Source organism: Schistocerca gregaria, chromosome 1 (genome assembly GCF_023897955.1).
Source record: "Schistocerca gregaria isolate iqSchGreg1 chromosome 1, iqSchGreg1.2, whole genome shotgun sequence".
Classification (NCBI taxonomy): Eukaryota; Metazoa; Arthropoda; class Insecta; order Orthoptera; family Acrididae; genus Schistocerca; species Schistocerca gregaria.
Genome location: NC_064920.1, coordinates 341,888,813 through 341,903,175, shown reverse-complemented (window position 1 = coordinate 341,903,175; position 14,363 = coordinate 341,888,813). Strand labels below are relative to the sequence as shown.

The following is a 14,363-nucleotide window of genomic DNA, read 5'->3' as shown; positions in this document are numbered from 1 at the left end:
GATGATAGATAAACTCCAGTGGAAGACTCTGCAGGAGAGACGCTCAGTAGCTCGGTACGGGCTTTTGTTGAAGTTTCGAGAACATACCTTCACCGAAGAGTCAAGCAGTATATTGCTCCCTCCTACGTATATCTCGCGAAGAGACCATGAGGATAAAATCAGAGAGATTAGAGCCCACACAGAAGCATACCGACAATCCTTCTTTCCACGTACAATACGAGACTGGAATAGAAGGGAGAACCGATAGAGATACTCAGGGTACCCTCCGCCACACACCGTCAGGTGGCTTGCGGAGTACGGATGTAGATGTAGATGTAGAACATCACCAACTCACCTTTATGTAAATTTTGTTCTACATGTGTAAAGCTGCATTAATAAGTGTGGCAGTCAGCTTCATAATCTTTGAAAGAATTGAAAGGATTATAAATGAGATGTGGATGAAATAGTTCTAGTTCCGTGTGTGTTGCAACGAGCATGCGAAAAATTCACTGCCAAAACTCATGGTGAGCCGGTGCGGACGTATTCAGTAACTTGAGAAAAAGGAAATATGACCAGCGAAGAATAGAAACTACAAAACACAAACGAAGGGCTGAACTAAATGTTGTTCCCCATGCCTATGAGATGTAGGCCCTACTGCATAACGATACGTTGAAGGAGAAATTTGAATTGACTCGGTCTTCATTGAAACAAAGAAAATATCTCCAACAGAGAGACTAGTGCGTTCACTCAGAGAGTCCTGGTGCACCGTTAACAAGCAAAGCATTTTACTGTCACAAGGTAGAGCCAGTGTCTGGTCTAGAACTTACTTCGATCTCGTTGTTGTCTACGCTTTCCGGGGACCTAACATATCGCTGGGCCTGCACTGTAATGCTTCAGATTTTGAATCTATGGTTTTCTCACACTCTATATGTCGAACACAGTGCTGCAGAAGTATTTGGGAGCTTTGTGATTCAACACAGTTGAGTGTTGGGACAATGATAATTTAAATAGCTCTATACAGAAAAAAATAGAAATAAAATTTAAAAAAGTGGAAGACCAAGAACGAATTGCTAGGATTTAGAAATGGGTAAGACAGTGATGCAATCATTCACCCCTACTGTTCAATCTGTACAGCGAAGAAGCAATGACGGAAACAAAGCAAGTTTCAAAAGTGGGATTAGAATTCAAGGCGATATGGCATCAATGATCAGATTCACTGACCACGTTGCTGTTCCTGGTGAAAGTTAAGAAGAAATGAAGGAGTTATTGAATAGATCAAACAGGCTAATGGAAACGTAATACGGACTGTTAACCGAAGAAAGACGAAATTAATGAGAAGTAGCAGAAATAAGATTAGCGACACTCTTAATATGAAAAATTGTGACCATGAAATAGATGAAGGGAATGAGTTCTGCTACGGACGGTCTAAGGAGCGCATACAGAACACTAGCGCCGGAAAAAATGAATGTTCCTGGCCAAAAGAAGTTTACTAGTATCTAACATCGACCTTAATTTGATGTACAACATTGTGAGACTGTGCGTTTGCAGCTGAATATCGTGTGGTTGTGAATCATGGACTGTGGAAATCGAAGCATTTGAGATGTGATACTACAGACGAGAGTTGAAAATTAGGTGGAGTGATAAGATAAGAAATGAGTAGGGTCTCAACAGAATCGGTGAGCAAATGACCATACATAGAAACTGACAAGTAAAACAAACAGGGTGATCGCACATGCATTAAGACGTCAGGGAACAACTTCCTTGGTACTATACAGAGAGTTGTAGAGAGCGAGAAAGGCAGAGGAAGACAGAGATTAAAATATATACAACGAATAACTCATTACTTTGAGTGCAAGTGCTACTCAGAGATGAAGGGGTTGGTTCCCATCCTTGCCTGACTTAGGTAGGCCACAATCACTACTGAGTTGGCGACTTGTCTCAACCAGCTTTCATTATTTTCCGACATGTGATATTTTGTATGAAGGTACCTTTTCTATTGCTTACTCTTCGGCAATACGGTATTCAAGCAAGCATCTCTTTTCGAAAGATTACTACAGACGTCCTGGTATCAGGCTTCACTATGAAGACAATACTAGTTTCCGCTTCAAATAGCACACGGATGGAATGAAAACCTAAATAAATGAATGAATGAGCCGCATGATTCTGTTGATATATTGCGTCTCAGCCAAAGATCTTCGAGAATGGGAAACTGCTGTTTTCGGTTCACACAGTCCTGCTGTTACCATTGTACTGGTGTGCGTCGAGAATTGTCAGAGAAAGTCTGGCAGGAGATATTTTTATTGTGTTCGTCATAAACATCCGCTTTGAGCAGTCGTCACTGCTGTGTGCGAAGTAGAGCGTCCGTTATCGTCCGAAACTGTGTAGGAGCATAACAACGGAATGGGAAGAAAAATGTTTGGAGAAACTGTTTGCGTGCAGCCGCTCACGGAATCAGTGTTGGAAAGTGCAGTTCCTTGCAACCTGGAGGGACAGGTTACACTCGAGGAGTAGAAAATTGGTCATTATTTCGTGCTAACTGCGTCGTTACCTAATCGTCTTCATTCAGGTAACTACAAAGGTAATGTTTATGTTTTATTACGCTTCCTTCAGTTGCTGTTAACTGTTTCGAATAGTGGTGTACAGCACGCCTCATATGCGGAATGAATCCGGTCTCGGAGACCGATAAAATATTGTTAGAATTGCCTCACTCAAAAATCGACCAAGGGGACATTTGAAGGACCAGACGGACAGATAGGACATTAATATTTTGGAACCACACTAACCGAGCACTTCATGTATCCGCTCCTGATGGCTGTGGCTATCGGTGGACATTAATTCCGGAAAACAGATTATGTTTGTAAAATTGTACAATGTCAGACTTCGTTCGTGTCAGAACGGAAAAACCTTCACAAATTTCTATCACCACTGAACAGTATACTGTACGCGCTAGCCCGCAGAGCGAGTTTGTACAGTGGTTGGAACAATGTACTCGCATTCGGGAGGACGATGGTTCAAATCCGAGTCCGGCCATCGAGATTTAGGTTTATCACGGTTTCCTTAAATCGCTCCAGGGAAATGCCCAGATGGTTCCTTCCTCATCCACAAGACGTTACTCGATGTCAACGACACATTCAACCCCAATTTTCTTATCTTCCTTCCTTAGCACTAACCTACTCTGACCAATGGACAATTAAGACAAATAGTAGTGAAAGACCAAGAACGAAGTGCTAGTATTAAAGAGGGTGTAAGACAGGGATGTGCTCTTTCGCCTCACTGTTCAACCTATACACAGAAGCAGCAATGACGGAAATAGAAGAAAGTGTCAAGAATAGAACTAAAACTCAAGGTGAAAGGATCTAAAACTCAAGGTGAAAGGATATCAGTGATAAGACTCACTGGGGAGAGTGCCATACTCAGTAGTGAAAATGAAGAAGACTTACTGGACCCGCTGAATGTAATTAACAGCCTGATGAGTACAGTATATGGACTGAGAGTAAATCGAAGAAAGGCAATAGTAATGGGAAGTAGTAGAGATGAGACCAGTGAGAGACTTAACATCAGGATTGGTGATCGCGAAGCAAATGAAGTTAAGGAATTCTGCTATCTAGGCAGCAAAATAATCTATGGTAGACGGAATAAAGAGGACTTAAAAGCAGACTAGCATAGACCAAAAAAGCATTCCTGGCCAAGAGAAGTCTACTAGTAACAAACATAGGCCTCTATTTGAGGAAGAAATTCCTGAGAATGTACGTTTGGAGTACATCACTGCATGTTAGTGACACACGGACTTTGGGAAAACCGGAGAGAATCGAAGTATTTGAGAGGTGGTGCAAAGTTAGAATATTGAAACTTAAGTGCACTGTTAAGGTAGGGAATGACGAGGTGCTCCGCAGAATAGGTGAGGAATGGAATATAAGGGAAACACTGACAAGAAGGAGAGACAGTATGATAGGGCATCTGTTAAGACATCAGGGAATAACTTCCATCGTACTAGAGGGAGCTGTAGAGCGTAAAAACTGTATAGAACGACAGAGACTGAAATATATCCTGCAGATAAATGAGGACGAGGATTGAAAGTGCTACTCTCAGGGCTGGCATGGAAGAGGAATTCGTGGCGGGCCGCGTCAAACCAGTCAGAAGCCTAATGATTCAAAGAAAAAAAAAAAGAAATTGCAACCAAATTGGCTTGAACTGTACCATATGCTTAGATATGCAAATGTTGATTATTCCAGTATTTCATCCCAAGCATACGAAGTAGATTGGGTTTACGCATACAGCGGATTTCTCATTTAGATATGATATTTGAATGTGTGTGTTTGTGAGAAGGTCGATTCAGGAACGTCTACCACACAAGTCAGAATTCGACTGTGGCAGGATCATGACTTACCGAGATAGCGGTTTATCGCTCCGCGATGTTGTTGCTTGCAATTTTCGGGATCATTCAAGTATAGAATCGATGGGGCCAAGAGGGCCGTACTGGACGGAATGCAGAAACTCAACGGACGCACGCGACTAGCGCACGAGGGGCAGACATACATCTTGCCCGGCCATGTTGGTTGTACAGCCATATCACTTACTTAGGGGATATGGGGGTTTTATTACAGGAAAAAAATATCGACATGGACATTGAGAGTATGTCTGGAGCTACACGGACTCTCGGCTTCTCTTGAGGCAGCAGCAGAGAGAGGCGCGGCGACGATGATACGTCCAACGACAGCAGTGGACAGTAGAGAGGCGCCACGCCGTCTTTCCAGATGAGTCGTGGCTGTGCATACAGCGTTCCCATGTACTTGTGGAAGCGGCCGAGTAGAATGAGCGTTGCGAGATGGCATTTGTCACCGTCAAATGGGCCCAGCGTTTGGCGAGATGCCGTTGGGTACGCAACGTAAACATCTCTGGTTTCCAAAGCTAATAATTTAGACACCATCATTCTTGACATGTTAAGGTTAATTCCCTATCTATATCTATGTGTACATCCACACCATTACTCCACAATTCACAATTTAGTGTCTCGCAGAAGGTTCATCGTACCACCTTGAGCTATTTCTCTATCGTTCCACTCTCGAACAACGCCCGGGAAAAACGAAAACTGAAATCTTCCCGCGCGAGCTCTGATCTCTCTTATTTTATTATGGAGATCATTCCTTCCTATAGAGGTGGCCGCAACAAAATATTTTCGCACTCTGAAGAAAAACTTGGCGACATAAAGTTCATGAGAAGAGCCTGCCGCGATGAAAGCCGCCTTTGTTTTGAGGATTATCACCTTCAATTCGCGTATCATACTCGTAGAGCTCTCTCCCCTATTTCGCGATAGTACAAAATGAGCTGCCCTTCTTTGAACTTCTTCGATGGTCTCCGTCCATCCTATCTAATGTAGCTCCCACACCGCACAGCAAGACTCCAGAAGAGGAGGCACAGGCGAAGTGTGCACAGCCTCTTTAGGAGACGTGTTCCATTTCTCAGTGTTCTGCCAATAAATAGTAGATTTTGGTTTGCTGCACTCCCGACATTATTCTCGTGATCGTTCCAACTAAACTTAATCGTAATTGTAATCCCTAACTATTTATCTGAATTTACACCCTTTATATGTGTTTGACTGATCGTGTAACCAGAGATTGACAGATTCCTTTTGGTGCTCATGAGGACGACTTCCCACTTTCCATTATTTAGAGGCAGTTACCACTTTTCTCATCATACAGATATTTTATCTAATTGTTTTGCAATTTGTTTCAATCGTACGATGACTTTATAGACTGTAAATGACAGCACCATCTGCAAAAAAAACTAAGACTGCTACTCAGATTGCCTCCTGAATCCCTTATGTAGCTCAGGTGGGGCAGAGCAACTATAACACCTCCAGGGAGAACGCCAGATATTGCTTCTGCTTTACTCAATGACTTTCCGTCGGTTACTGAAAACTGTGGCCTGTCTGAGAGGAAATTACGAATCCCTTTCTTCTAAATCTCCAAGATTGATGTTTCAACAAGATAAGGCGAGACAGGTCGTCCGTGTTGTCGTGTCGAGCCCGACACGGAGGATATTCGACTGTTTCCTCGCTAGCGAGTTCATTAGATCCCTCACCAGTTGAAAACATCTGATCATAGGTTTCCGACAGTCAGACACTCCACCACCCTGCAATCTCAGATATTGATAAACTTTAACCTGTCATCCACTACAAGCATGACTCGATGCCCAATCAGGTTAGAACTGTAACTGCAGCTGAAGGAAGCAATTTTGTACAGCGCCAAACCACCTACAAACAAACCATCCATCCGCATACCCATCATCACAGTTTTGATGTCCAGCAGAATACGCTGTGCAAACAGATAACATACGATAACACAGAATAGAGCATATATAGTTCATATGCAAGTTCGCGCAATCGGTTTCTTTCCGTTAGGACAATTCACGGCTGTGGCGACGGAAATCGTATCTGGCCATGAAGCTAAAACAGAGTTGTCATATCATGAAATGACGGATCCTTTAAGACGACATGGGTACTAGGAAACAGATAGGTACAGGCCTTTGTCAAAGGCTACCTGTAAATGAGAAGACATGGCATATACACTATGAGATCGAAAGTATCCGGACATCCACAAAAACATACGTTTTTCATATTTGGTGCTTTGTGCTGCCATCTACTGCCAGGTATTTCATATCAGCGATCTCAGTAGTCATTAGACATCGTGAGAGAGCAGAACGGAGCGCTCCGCGGAACTCACAGATTTGGAACGTGGTCAGGTGATTGGGTGTCACTTGTGTCATACGTCTATACGCGAGATTGCCCAACTCCTAAATTTCCCTAGGTCCACTGTTTCCGATATGAGAGTGAAGTGAATACGAGAAGAGACACGTATAGCACAAAAACGAACAGGTTCAATTCGTCTGTTGACTGACAGAGACCGCCGACAGTTTAAAAGGGTCGTAATGTGTAATAAGCAGACATCTATCCAAACCAGCACACAGGAATTCCAGACTGCATCAGAAAAAAAAAATGGTTCAAATGGCTCTGAGCTATGCGACTTAGCTGCTGAGGTCATCAGTCGCCTAGAACTTAGAACTAGTTAAATCTAACTAACCTAAGGATATCACACACATCCATGCCCGGGGCAGGATTCGAACCTGCGACCGTAGCGGTCGCTCGGCTCCAGACTGTAGCGCCTAGAACCGCACGGCCATTCCAGCCGGCAACTGCATCAGAGTACACTGCAAGTGCTATGATAGTTAGGAGGGAGGTGAGAAAACTTGGATTTCATGGTCGAGCAGCTTCTCATAAGCAACATATTACGCCAGTAAAGGACAAACGACTCCTCGCTTGGTGTAAGGAGCGTTAGCACTGAACGACTGAATAGCGGAAAAACTTTATGTGGAGTGACGAATCACGGTACACTATGTGGCGATCCGATGGCAAGGCGTGGGTATGGCGAATACCCGGTGAACGTAATCTGCTAGCGTGTGTAGTGCCATCAGCTAAATTCGGAGGCTGTAGTGCTATGGCGTGATCGTGTTTTTCATGGATGGAGCTTCCACCCTTTGTTGTTTTGCGTCGCACTATCACAGCACAGGCCTACATTGATGACTTAAGCACCTTATTCCTTCCCACTGTTGAAGAGCAATTCGGGGATGGCGATTGCACCTTTCAACACGATGGAGCACCTGTTCATAACACGGCCTGTGGTCGAGTGGTTACACGACAATAACATCCCAATAATGGAATGACCTGTCCAGAGTCCTCATTCGAATCCAGTGGGTTGTTTTGGAACGTCGAATTAGTGCCAGGCCTCACCGACAGATATCGATACCTCTCCTCAGTGCAACACTCTTTTAAGAACAGCTGCCATTCCCCAAGAAACATTCCAGCACCTGACTGAACGTATGCCTACGAGAGTGGAATGTGTCATCAAGGCTAAGGATGGGCCAACAGCGTATTGGATTCCAGCATTACCGATGGAGGGCGCCATTTTCAGCCAGGTGTCCGGATACTTTTGATCACATAGTGTACCTGAGCCTCGTAATCTGCAAGCTTCCGGATCTCACGAACGTTCAGAGAAAGTTGGATTTTGGACCACTAGTGCTTCCTGAAACGCTATTGTTTCTTACAGAGAAGTTCCTCGGTCCGCTCAAGAGACATCATTTGTGACACCAAAATTTGTTCCATAGTTCTACAATGTATACGTATCAGTCACGTAAGGATACAGTTCTGCGCATCTCTCCTGCGACATTGTCAGTCACTGGGGGTGCTCTTCCTTGCACCAGCAGCTTGCGATAAGCTTCCCAGAAGTGGGGTCAATTCTTTCTCATATTCTCTGCAGAATCTAGCATATATTCCGTCACATCCAGCGCCTTTCTTCTTCCGAGTGGCCAGAGCAGATTCGGTTTCGTCCTCAGTTTTCACTTCAGTATATAAGGTCGTATCTGTTCGACGTTCGAAAGTAGCTGCTGAATTCATGATTTTATCACCTTCTGTTTCGATGCCAGCATATTCGATGAATGCATGGACAGATGGCATTCCACTGACTGAATTTGTCACATCAAAAGTTATTTTAGTAATTCGATACATAAAATCCGGATTTCGAAACCAATGAATACTCATCATTTATCTGCAGTTAAGGCTGCTCTTTCTTTCCTTTCTTTCTTAAAAAAAAAAAAAAAAAAAAAAAAAAAAAAAAAAAAAAAAAAACAGGAAAAAATGTTTTCGCTTGTCTGGGTGGATTCAGTTAAGTTTGAGCTTCTCTTTTCTAGCGGCTTAAGAGTTCTGTTGCCAAAGGGATTTGCAATTTCCTCTCAGACAGGCTACAATTTGCAGTAACTGACGGAAAGTCATTGAGTAAAGCAGAAGCAATACGTGGCGTTCCCCCAGGAAGTGTTACAGTTCCTCTGCCGTAACTGAGCTACGTAAAGGATTCAGAAGAGAACCTGAGTAGCACTCTTAGTTTTTTTTGTTTTTGTTTTGTTTTTTTGCCGATTGTTCTTTGTCATACAATGAATCATAGGTTGGTAGTCCGTGGACATGGAGCTAGCGATCAGTCATTTTCCAAATGGTTTCCGTCGAGTTCAAATCAGCGAATTTTTTGCCAAGATATCCAAGCGAGGTCACTGTCACCCTGCTCAAACAACTGTCGTACGATTCTGGCCTTGTGACGCCAGAGAAGGCACCAGGCATGAAGGTATGCAGAAGAGCCACAATAATGTTCACGTAGTCTGCACCTATCATAGCATTTCGATTTCCAGTAGCGATCCCGTGGCAGTCCAGATGAGAGTACACAATAGCATAATACTGCCCAAGCCGGTTTGCATGTTTCAAACATCCGTTCGCCTGGATAACGGTGTTTCCGCACCATCAACCTGGCGCAACAAGATTGGATTCATCCATTCACACCTCGCGTTTCTAATTATTCAAGGAACGACCTCGGTAATTCGGTGCTCACCCAAACGTAATTAACATGCGAACAAATAGGTGTCTTCTAATGTGGAGCCACACGTTCAGAATATTCCCTGAACGGTGTGCTCCAAAACACTCGTGCCTCAACTAGCTTTGTACTCTAAGTCCATATTCTACCACTCTGCTCCAGAACGCTGCCTATCCTACTTTACATTGCGAGCAACATGCAGCTCGGGGGAGTTCCACGTTCTGTGACTATGTGTGGACGTCCGACACCATGCCCCTTATTCGCGGTTTCAGCATTCTTCAACCACTTTCCATTGAGTCCCTGGTAAACCATCAAGGTAAGTGGGACTGCTGCCGGATACGAATTACTTGAATAATGATAACAAAACCAGCTGCTGTATTTGAATCTTCGTAGTTTTTTTTCTTTTCAATACATGTTACCAGTTTCGATACCAAATGTTGTCATTTTCAGGCCCCAAGCATAATGTGCCATCCACAACCGTTTTCATATGCTGTGAACGGAATCGTATGCAGTGGGTCACACTTAAGTGGATTGTGTACCTTCCGTGGCAACAATAAGACCACCAGTGGTCAGATGACACACAGAGTTCTTCTTGTTGCCACAGCCCCGTCCGTCGGAGTCTTCCCTTGGGCGTGGGTGTAGTGCCATCAGCTACATTCGGAGGCTGTAGTGCTATGGCGTGATCGTGTTTTTCATGGATGGGGCTTCCACCCTTTGTTGTTTTGCGTGGCACTATCACAGCACAGGCCTACATTGATGACTTAAGCACCTTATTCCTTCCCACTGTTGAAGAGCAATTCGGGGATGGCGATTGCACCTTTCAACACGATGGAGCACCTGTGGCCGAGTGGTTACACGACAATAACATCCCAGTAATGGAATGACCTGCCCAGTGGGTTGTTTTGGAACGCCGAATTAGTGCCAGGCATAAGTTAGTTTAAGTTAGTGTAAGTAGTGTGTAAGTCTAGGGACTGATGACCTTAGCAGTTTGGTCCCTTAGGAATTCACACACATTTGAACATTTGGAAAACAGTATGTTGGAAGTGGTGGATGTTCGTGAGATGAAAAAGGAATGTATTCTTTGAAGCGTTACATCCACGATGACTGGAGAACTCCACAGCTCTTGGCAATTATAATGACAACAATGAAACGGCAATCAACAGGAATTTTGTTAAATAAACTACTTATAGGGTGACAATTATTGAACTACATGAAAAAAATAAAAATTAGTTGCAAACTACGGCGTGCACATACTTTATTCAACAAGTAAACGTCACTACTGATATTCAGATTTAGGTTATGACATATTCGATAAGCCTGCCATCATTGGCGATGATGTGGCGTAGTCGAATAGCGAGATTCTACAAGACCCGCTGGAGTGTCGGAACATCTATGCCTTCGATGACTTGAGAGTTTTCATCTCATTAGTGGCTCTGGGGTTATTAGTGTACACCTCGTCTTTAATACAGCTCCACAAAAAGAAGTCGCATTATTCAGACCCGGAGAATATGGGGGTCAATCGAGACCCATGCCAACGGCCTCTGGGTACCTCAGAGCCAGAATGTGATCACCAAAGGGCTCCTCCCATGCAGCAAATGCTCTCCTGCTTCGATGGGGTTGAGTTCCGTCTCGCATGAACTATTGTCCGAATCAGGGTCACTTTGGATAATGGGGATGGAATCATCTCTCAAGACCTTCAGGTAACAGTCAGTAGGCACTGTGCCAACAAGAAATATCGCATCGATTATTCCGTGACTGGGCATTGCACACCACACAGTCACAGTTGAGGGTGAAGAGACATCTCGATCGCGAAATGAGGATTGTCAGCCCCCAATCGCGCCAATTTGTCTTTTCGGCGAACCCATCCGAATGAAAGTGGGCTTCGTCGCTAATGTGAATGTGCTTACTAATTCCCATCAAACCCCGCGGCCAACCGTGCAGTTTGAACGTCCTAACTCAAACCATTCGGAAATTATGACAATTTTATTTCATATAGTTCAATAATTGCCACCCTGAATTTACTGGTATTTAGTTTCGCAGCACCGATTTTCAGACAGCGACGTACATTTCTTTTTCAGAATTACCTTCTGAGACTGTCCGCAAGTCATTGTGGAGTTTGGAATGCTTTTTGTACCTATAAAACAATATTTTCGCAGCCTTAGTAAAGTTTATTTTCCAATATTTCCTGACAGCTTGCGTTTCGGCAGCATTTCGCTATTATCAGACGCCTTATTGTTATTTATGCATCGGCTGCAACTATTACTGTTACTTAAACGTCAGTTGTAACACGTACCTGACGATGATAGCATGCTGCCGAAACGCGTCATGACAATAAATATTAGATAATGTACGTGACTGAAACTGAAAAAGTGTTTAAGTTTCGTAATACTGTCAGAGATCTCAAAGGATTCCTTGAAACATAGAAAAATTAAGGATTTCTGTATTGTTTTAGGGAACTCATGATTTTTCTCCACGTAAAGTACGTAATTTGCAAAGAAATGTGTGCCCCGTTTGAAGTTCAGCTCAGATCTGAAATGAACCATTCATTAGACTGAATTGTGACGTACTGCAGAATTTATTTCTATTTTTTCAGAATCACGCAGTAATTACATGACAGCGACGACGAGGTAAGGTGTAGTTAAATCGCATCTAGCAACAAAATGCAAAATGTGGTGTCACCGCCAGACACCACACTTGCTAGGTGGTAGCCTTTAAATGGGCCGCGGTCCGGTAGTATTCATCGGACCCGCGTGTCGCCACTATCAGTGATTGCAGACCGAGCGCCGCCACACGGCAGGTCTAGAGAGACTTCCTAGCACTCGCTCCAGTTGTACAGCCGACTTTGCTAGCGATGGTTCACTGCCTACTTATGTTCTCATTTGCCGAGAAGATAGTTTGGCATAGCCTTCAGCTAGGTCATTTGCGACGACCTAGCGAGGCGCCATTATCAGTTACTATTGATATTGTGAACTGTCTACCGTCAAGAGCGACGTTCATCATTAATGGATTAAAGTTAAGTATTCCACCAGCTACGTCCGTTGTTTCTAAATTCTAATTTCCTTGTCCTGTTCCAGGCCTCACGCCAGCCGGCATGAGTTAAATCGGCCTCCTCTAGTAGCACGGTGTTGGCTCTCCTGCCAACCACAAAACAAAATATGGTACATAGTGCCTTAAAATACCGTGGAATGTTGCTAAAATCTCAAGGGAAAACAAGACATTGGTTTCCAGAGTTTAAAAGAAACATAAAAGGAAACGAATGCATTCATTATTACTTCGCACACTGAACAGGCCGCAAGCTGATAAGACGAATAGCTGTGGTATTGTTTTAGAAGATGCACAGTTTCTCTTCATGAGAAAAAAATACGTAAGGTGCACAAGACATGTATGTCTTACCTGAAGAAGAGCCCAGGTCTGAAATCAACGATAGCATTGTAATCTATTACAGTGTTGATTACATTTGTGAATAGTCTTGATGTGCACAATAACTGTACGACCAGTTTTGATCAAACAAGAAACCATCCTCAAGTGTCGATCCATAACATCGTGTACGTAGAGCAACACTACAGACTAACTACATCAAAACCACAGAGTGCAGGAAAGCAACCGTCTCACACATAAAGTGTGTAATACGTTGATGGCGCGAAGTATATGTCTGTTCGTTGCGTTTCAAGCTAATGAGACGACAGTAACGATGAAGAAGTACTGAAGTAACGACTTACCTTAGGAGAGAGGTTAAAAAGGTACATCTACGTTTATAGCCATAGTAAATATAGTGAAAGCTCTTGACAGTGCTCGATTACATTCTATGAACTTCTGAAGCTAGCAGGGTAAAATTAAGGGAGAAAAAGTTATAATAAAGGGAAAAAATGATTATTTGGAACTTGAACAGTAACCAAGCTGCCCTTATAAGTGTCGAAGGACATGAAAGCGAAGCCATGTTTCGGAAGACAATGAGACAGAGTTATGGCCTATGTCCGATGTTATTTAATCTTCATGCTGGGCATGTAGTAAGGAAACTAGGGAGAAATGTGTAGAGAGAGCTGAGGTTCAGAGAGAACAAATGAAAACTCTGAGGTTTGCCGATGACATTGTAATTCTGTTCTAGGGGAGGGGGGGGGGGGGGGAACTGATGAGCTCAGAAAGTCCCATAGTGCTCAGAGCCACTTGAACCATTATTTTTGTAATTCTGTGACGGAGCGTAAAGGGCTTAGAAGAGCAGCTGAACGGAACGGATTGTGTTCTGAAAAGAGGTTACAAGATGTACATCAACAAAAATAAAACATTAGAATTGGAATGTACTAGAATTAAATTAGACTATGCCGAAGGTTTTGGATTTGGGAATGAGATACAAACGAGTAGCTGATGAGTTTTGCTATTTGGGCAACAAAATAACTGATGATGGCCGAATTAGTGGGGTGTAACACACCGAGTGGCAATAGCAAGAAAAGCACTTCCGAAAAAGAGAAATTTAGTAATATCGACTACAGATTTATGAGTTAGGAAGTCTTTTCTCAAATGGAGTGTGGTCGTTTACTGAAATGAAATTTGGACGATAAGCAGTTCAGACACGAAAAGAACAAAGGTTATGAAATGTGGTCCTGCAGAAAAATGTTACAAATTATGTACTTAGTCTGAATAACTAATGAGAAGATCTAGGAAAAAAGAAATTTGTGCCACAACTTGATTAAACGTAGGGATCGGATGTCAGGACACATCTTGAGACGTCAAGGAATCATCGATGTGGTAAAGGAAGAAAGAGAGGGAAATGTATATTGGGGAGGGAGAGCAAGGTATGAATACAGTAAACAGATTCAAATTTAAGTAGGTTTCAGTAGTTATGTAGAGATGAAGAGGCTAGCACAGTAAATACTAGCGAAGAGAGCTACGTAAAACCAGTCTTCAGACAGTAACAACGACAATGACGAGAAAAAGTCTGTTAAAGTGACATCGGGCAATAATATACGAACCTGTTCT

The 14,363-nt window shown here is 43.2% G+C and overlaps 1 protein-coding gene across 1 annotated transcript in view; it reads right to left on the bottom strand.

Annotated features, from left to right (window-relative positions):
• LOC126344479 (apolipoprotein D-like) overlaps positions 1 to 14,363 on the bottom strand; it is a 49,802-nt gene that overhangs the window by 34,289 nt on the left and 1,150 nt on the right. The gene's annotated exons all lie outside the window — the stretch shown is intronic.